We start from the raw sequence: 7,684 nt of genomic DNA on the forward strand, positions 1-7,684 counted from the left end.
GATTTGTTTTAAAATAATATCCATGATGCTCTGGGAAGAACCTTTCCTGTTATTGAAAATTCTATTATTGCATTCTTTCCAAACATCCCAAATAAGGAAGCCTGGAGCTAAATCCAATGCTTTGTTGATTGTATCATAATCAGAGAAACTTTTCCTCCAATTCTTTAAGGTGCTGGTTATGCTACCCATGTCCCTGTCTGTTTGTCTGAATATTGAAGCAATCCCATTCCACAATGTGGAAGTAAAAGGACAAATGTTAAGGAGATGCTCAATCGTTTCTTCTTGTGATTCACATAGCTAGCACTAAGAAGGACCAAAAACCCCTCTTTTCTGAAGGTTGTTCCAGGTGAGAATTTTCTTATGCTGCACTAGCCACATAAACAGTTTGATCTTCATCCAATCTTGGTTTTACTATAGGTCCTTCCAAACCCGATAAGGGTTTGTGAAGTCTAGTCCAAGGGCCATCCATTTAGCCTCTTTAAGGTTAAAGGTGCCTTCATTGTTATTACCCCATCTCAGCTGGTCAGAATCTACTGAAACCAGGATCTTCCTTTGTTCCAGGATGGCTGTTAGAGCTTCTGCCTGTGCCTTCAGGGAGGAGGTATCCCTATAAACCAGTTTCTTCCATATCCTCCATTTTCCTCCGCTGTTTGCCTATTCCTAAAAATCATTTACTTTGAGTAACCCTTTGTTGTCCATATCGTTCTTGAGACAGGCAAATTCTTCTTTTAACAGCTTAGGTTCCTGTTGCCACTTATCTTCCCAAAACTAGGCAATGTTTCCATTTCTAATTTCCCAAAAACTATGTTTCTGAACAATGGTTCTATTCTCCTGAGCTTTGTTCTAGATGTGGGAGCCTTTGATAATCCCATACATTCTAATGTGATCCCTATCTTGCCAATTATTTGCGTATTTCTGCTTCCAAATTAGTGCCCAAGGGGATGCTGAGTCTTTTAGCCATCTCCACCATAATTTTTCCCCTAAAACTTTGTTTAGAACCTTAGGATCATCCAATCCCAAACCTCCATGTGTCTTAGGTTTGCATATCTTTTCCCAGGCTACCAAGGCCCATTTTTTCTTCTTTTCACCTTTACCCCAAAGAAAATCACTTTGTATATTTTTGTAGAGTTGCAAGACTCCTTTTGGATTTGGAAGGGCTGAAAGCATAAAGATGGGGATAGTTTGAAGGACAGCTTCAATGAGCACTAACCTTCCTGCTAAGTTCAAAGACCTGCTTGACCATTTCCGAGTTTTGTCCTGTAGCTTATTAATCACATGCTCCCAGATCGACTTGTTCAGAGGTTTGTCTGTTAGTGGTACCCCCAAATATTTGGAGGGAAGCATTTCTCTTTGAAAGCCTAGAATTCTGGATATATTTCTTTGAATAGCAATATTAGTGTTGAAAAAGAAAATCTTTGATTTGGAGAGGCTTACCTCTATGCCCGCCGCCATAGCAAAGTATTTCAAGATTTTTTTGTAAGCTAGAGCTTCCTTGACAATAGGTATGCCTTGTAGCATAGTGTCATCCACAAATTGTTGATGGTTTAAAGCATTACCATTCCCAGTTAATCTGAGACCCTAGATTTTACCTTCTACTTTAGCCGCCTTGATGGCTAGGCCTGGACCTTCCATCATGAGGATGAAGAGAAAGGGCGAGAGGGGATCTCCTTTCCTGAGACTTCTCGAGGGATTAAAGGTCTTGGATGGTGAACCATTTAACAGGATTGAAAAACTAGAGGTAGTAACAAGGGCCATGACCCATCTTACCCAGTTATGGTCAAATTCGTAAGCTAAAAGAACTTTCTTTATGTAGGCCCAATTTAACTTATCATATGCTTTTTCTAGGTCAAGTTGCATAATCATTCCTAACTACCTATTGCTTGTAAGAGAGTGAATCACCTCATGAGCTTGAATGATATTTTTGAGAATTTGTCTGCCTTCCACATACCCCGTTTTCTCCTCAGAAACGAGAGTGGGTAGAAGGGGTTTAAGCCTGTTGGAAATTATTTTGGAAGTAATTTTATAAACCACATTGCATAATGCTATTGGTCTAAATCTGTCTAGTGTCATAGCATTGTCCTGTTTTGGAATTAAGGATAAGAAAGATGTGTTGAGTGCCTTCAAAATAGTTCTATTTTTCCTGGAGTCCTCCACCACATTAAGGATGTCCTGCTTGACTATACCCCAACATGCTTTAAAGAAGTCAACATTGAAACCATCCGAACCTGGCGCCTTTCCATTTTGCATATATTTGATTACTTCACTAACCTCCTCTTCATTCACGGGCCTATTTAGATTATACTTATCATTCCTTGTCACAAGTTTAGGAAAATGCTTAGTGAAGTCATTGATGAATTGTGATCTGTCTATGAGAGGTTCCTCTGCTATGCCTTAGAAATGTTGCACCAGCACAACTTCTATATCTTTATGGGTATTGAGTTGATTTCCATGTGAATCCTTGATTTTTTAGATCCTGTTATGGGACCTGTGTTCCATGGTTGATTTTTGAAAAAACCTTGTGTTTATTTCTCCTTATTTTAACCATTGTACTCTCGATTTCTATTTCCAAAATATCTCCTCCTATTTGCATAATTCCTCCCATTCTTGTTGATGGTTGTTGGCTTGTTCCTTACTTTCTTCTTTGAAGCCATCCATGATGAGGATCTAATTAATTTCCTTTAGCTTCCTTTCAACTACTTTTTTAGCTTTAAAAATGTTGCCAAAATCATTCTTATTCCAATCTTTAAGCCTGATTTTGACATGTTTCAATTTTTTATGCAAGAGGAACATTTTCATACTTTGAACCTGTATATCCTCGTTCCATCATTTTCTATATTGCTGCTAAATTCCGGATGAGTGAGCCGAATATTTTCAAACCTAAAAGGTCTGTTTCTTGGAGTACCTATAAAGGATGCTTCAAGTTGTACAGGCCAATGATCTGAACCACCAAAAGGGAGTATCATCGCTGACATTTCCAGGCCTGTGAGAATAAGGTCCTAAGAGAGAATGAATCTATCAAGCTTTGATGCCACCTGAGACTCTCCTCCCCTTTTGTTATTCCAGGTAAAGATGCCATTACTTGTCTTTGTATCTGCTAACCTCATATTGTTTATAAAATTTTGAAAAGCTATGGACTCTCTTCCTAGTAATCTGGTTCCACCTTTTTTTTCGACAGGGACCTGACCATATTAAAGTCCCCACCCAGAGTCCATGGGACACCCGAGTGTCTGTCTCTTAAATCTTCCAGTGAAGTAAGCATTACAATCTTGTCTTCACGGTTTTGTGGGCCATAAACATTTGTTATTAAATAAATTTCCTTGTCCCCCATAGGTTGAATAACCACTAATAAGTAGTTCCTAGATGCTTCAGCATCTAGGATACCTAATTTCTGAGGGATCCAAAATGTTAGAATACCCCCAGCTGTTTTGTCTGCTTTTACTTCTAGATACTAATACCTACTTATCCATTTACTATGTATTTCCCTTATTTTTTCTACCTAATGTTTAGTTTCCTGGATTAAAATAATATCTCGTTTCTCCTCTTTCATTATGTTGCTAAGATTCATTTATTTCCTTTTACTTCCTAGACCCCTAATATTCCATGTTGTGAGCTTCATTAAGACAGATTTGTAAATGAGTAACTAGTAAGGTCTTTCATCTTACCTGAATCTATCATCAGTTTTCCACATTCAATAAGCAACTCATTCTATTTTTTCCTACCCCTTTTCCTGCCTAGGTTCCGAGTAGCTAGTCCCGATGTTGCCTTAAAAGTTTTCACCCCTTCGTTATTCTGATTATCCTGGTTTCTTTTGCCTCTAGACCCTTTCGCCTGAGTTCTCCATAGAAACAGTTGTTGCACTCTATTGAACACCTCTTGTGGTAGCAAATCCATTCCTTTGGTATTTCCTTGCTCCAGGAATTTTTCCAGATCTAGATGCTCCCTATCAATAATATCGTGAAGTTCATGATCCTCTGTTTCCACCTCACTTGGGGTCATCTCTTGGTCCTTATCAAGGTCCTTAGTTTTCAACAGATCCTCATTTTGTTGGTTATTGTCATGTGTTTCCTCCATGCTTTCTTCCTTTCCCTTCTCCCCAGGGCTACCCTCCCAAACTTGATTTGCATTATCTGGTTCCTTTTCTTCTTCTAGAACCTTGTATCTATTCTAATTTATCTGCTTTTCCCCATTAATTATTTTTAGACTTTTTCCCTCCTTTACCTCTGTTTCCCACTTGGTTAAAGCCATCAGTTTCTTTCCCTGAGGTGGCTTCAGTATTGCTTTCTGATATTTTTAAGGGGTAGTCCCTAAATAGATGCCCATGTTCATGGCATCTTCAGCATCTAAATGGAACATGCTCATAATCCACAGTTTGAACCCATTCTTCATCAAAAACTTCCAGGATTACTTCATCTAGTAGAGCTCATAAGAGATCCATCTCTACACATATGCGGGCAAAGGATGTATATTTTCCCCGCCTAGTGGCCTTTGATATTTTTACAAAGTGTCGTAGTTTGTTTCCTACTGCTGTTAATGATTCTGGCTGCCAATAATCCAATGGTAAGGAGTAGATCCTTACCCAAACTGGGACCGAGGTAAAAGTCTCATGCTCCGGGACAAATTTCATAACCCAAGGCCACATATAGAGGCCTACTGCAGCATAGAAGAAGGGCCCTCCTTCAAACACCCTGTCTTTATCCTCAATGTTAGTGAACACTACCATGAAGAAACCCTTTGAACCTAGGTGTAGATCTATATCCCCTTTAGGTTTCCAATGATTCCTTATCCAAGCCTGTAAAGCTTTCTCCATTGGCCATAACCCCATAAATTTACAAATAACTGTGTAATTCGCCATGTGTTCCCTATGCACCTGCAGCACTAGATCACTTAACACCACCCTGGGTGTGATAGTAGTCCTAGGCTTATATGGTCCAATTCGATTTCTGGTGTCTACCTTCTAGTTTTCTCCTTCTGTTCTTTTTTCTCTTCTTACTTCTTCCCGCTCATTTTCATGTGCCTGTGTACCTCTGTTATTTTGATTCCCTCCTGCTAAAATACTTGTTTCAGCCTCCTGAGGTTTCTTGCTACGATTGGAGACTGCCTGACTATAGGAGGAAGTGGAGCTCCCCCCCCGCTCCCCTCCATGGTGCCCAACACACAGCTTCTACTGCAAACCCTAGCTTCTCCTCAACAGTTGGATGTACGTCTCGGGACTAATACAAGTCCACTCTCTCCGTCATAGGTTCGTATCCTTTCTAATGTCATTTTAACAAGGCTAGACCTATTCTTTTGTAACTTATAATCCTAACTTCTTCCTTGCGTTAACCAAGATTTCTGTCTTCCTGGTCGTGCTCTCTTCCAGGTGTTTCCTTCACTTCCTTGTGCACTCTCCTTTCTTTTCTTTGTCTTCAAAATTTCCACCCCTACACTCCCCTTGTTCTCCATAATTTCTAGTTAGTTAGGCTTCATCATCGGTTAGGTTCAACCATAACTGATCCATAGATATCATCATACTCTCGTAACAAAGGAAATTAAATATTTTGTTAGCCTTGGGTACATAGTGAATTCATGTATTCATTTTCTCATTAATCAAACAATCATAAATTTTCATATATAAATCATGTATGAAAAATGCATTCATCCTCTTAATGAAAGGCATATCACATTAATTGTATATTGGAGGTTCCTTATATTTATCATATCTACAATTTGTGGATGACATTTACTTTTTGCCACTCACTCCAGAAGGGATACTCTGAATTTGAAGGAGATAAGAGATTTATATTGTATTCCTACAAAAGTGAAGATCAATGTTGGTAAGTCAACATTTTCCTTCCCACGTATTGATGATAAAAAATGAAAGGTTACTATCTCAGTTGTTCTCTTACAAACATGCTTTATTTCAGAATGGGTTAAAGTTCCATTTTTTAATTAAAAACCCAATGACTATGTTAATAGAGACTAGGACTAGATTCTAGCTCAGGTAGACACAAGGATTTCATGCTTTCATTCCAAAATGTGTACTTGAGAGGATGTGGAAGATAATATTCAGGTTCCTTTGGTTAAGGCATAAAGAAAAGCAACATATAACAAAGGTTAATTGGAAAAAAATTGCAAACCATAAGGATTTTGATGGATGGAGACTCAAAAATATTCATCCATTTTCAAAATCTCTTCCTGTAAAATTTGATTGGAGGTTTATTATAGGTAATGGTCGTAGGGGTCAGATTGTACACCAAAAATATAGAGATCCTAATAATGTCGAGGATTAGATTAGGAAGCCTACAAAATCCTATCATAATGCTTCCATCATATGGAAGGTAATAGTTTTGACATTCCATTTTATCAACAGAGAACAAGGAGAGTGGGTGAGGATCCTTGGATTGACTGCAATGCAAAATACAGACTTCCAGGAAATTTGGTGAACACGTTGCTTGAAAAATTATCTTTCACACTTGACTAGGTCTCTGATATCGATGTTACTACGATTTCGAAATAAGAGTAGAAACCTGAAGAATTAATTGGTTTGATCAATGAGGATGCTAATTCTTGGGATGAGTATACTGCTTCATTAAGATCTAGTCATGTTTGTGTAAAGGACGTTAAGGACAAATTGACTAAAAAATCTACCTAGTGATATTTATACCCTTAAGTTGGGTTATAAGGATCTACCTGATGGTCTCCATACTCCTGGGACTCATAATTTGACTCTTCCACCTATCAAATTGAGTTTCGACTCGGTTTTTAGAAGAAAAACATACAATAAATAAATTTTAATGAAAAAAATATTTTCGAGATTCCAAATCGTTAGAGACAAAATATGCAAAGCTTGCTCATTTGTATATTATGTGAGGTTGAATATATCAAAATGGAACCAACTGTAATACATATCAACAAAAACAATCACAATCAGTGAGGCTCTAAATGGCCTCTGGAGTCCAAAGGCCGTGATACAATTTACTAGCCTACTAAAAATCATTTATCAAAATGATAACTCATCAGACTCATCACCACTGCTAGAAATGGGATCATCAGCAAGAGTTATAAAAACATCTTCTGGCTTAGAGTCTTCAGACTCCTCAGACCCCTTGGGGACATTATCGTCTTCATCAACTTAGACATGTTCAGGCTAGTTCAAGCCAGTTTGGTACAAAACTAGCCCTCCAAACCGATTTGAAGACCAAGTCAACACGATTGCCTATCAACTCAGTCAGTTTGTCCAGTTCCAAGTCGAACTAAACTAGTTTTTAAAATAATTCACTGTATAGATGCGTAAAGAGGAGTTTTTTACTGGGCTTGGAGACTTTTGAACAAGAAATACAATTGACTAATGTCCGAAGAACTAGTGTTAGAGCACAAGTGTAAAATGCTATAATGTGTTTCCACTCATCATTTCATGAGGGTATTTGACTTGCTAGGAATGTGATTTTATTTGATGATAAGAATATTCCAACTATACAGCTATATTATGTGCTTCTCCGGGCCTCAATATACTCAACAAATTTAAACAATAAAAAAATGAGAAGCCTGCAAGATTAATATTTGTGGAAGAGGTAGGAAAATCAAGTTCTTCGACTTATTTTGATGGCGCTTCTTAAGGTCACCCGCAAGTTAGTGGGGCTTGTGTTCTATTCCTAAGGGAGTCACATGTGATAAATTGTAAAGCTAGGTTGGAAAGAGGAACAAA

Source organism: Pinus tabuliformis, chromosome J (assembly GCF_031772625.1).
Source record: "Pinus tabuliformis cultivar Carrire ecotype Pingquan chromosome J, CPIR1, whole genome shotgun sequence".
Lineage (NCBI taxonomy): Eukaryota > Viridiplantae > Streptophyta > Pinopsida > Pinales > Pinaceae > Pinus > Pinus tabuliformis.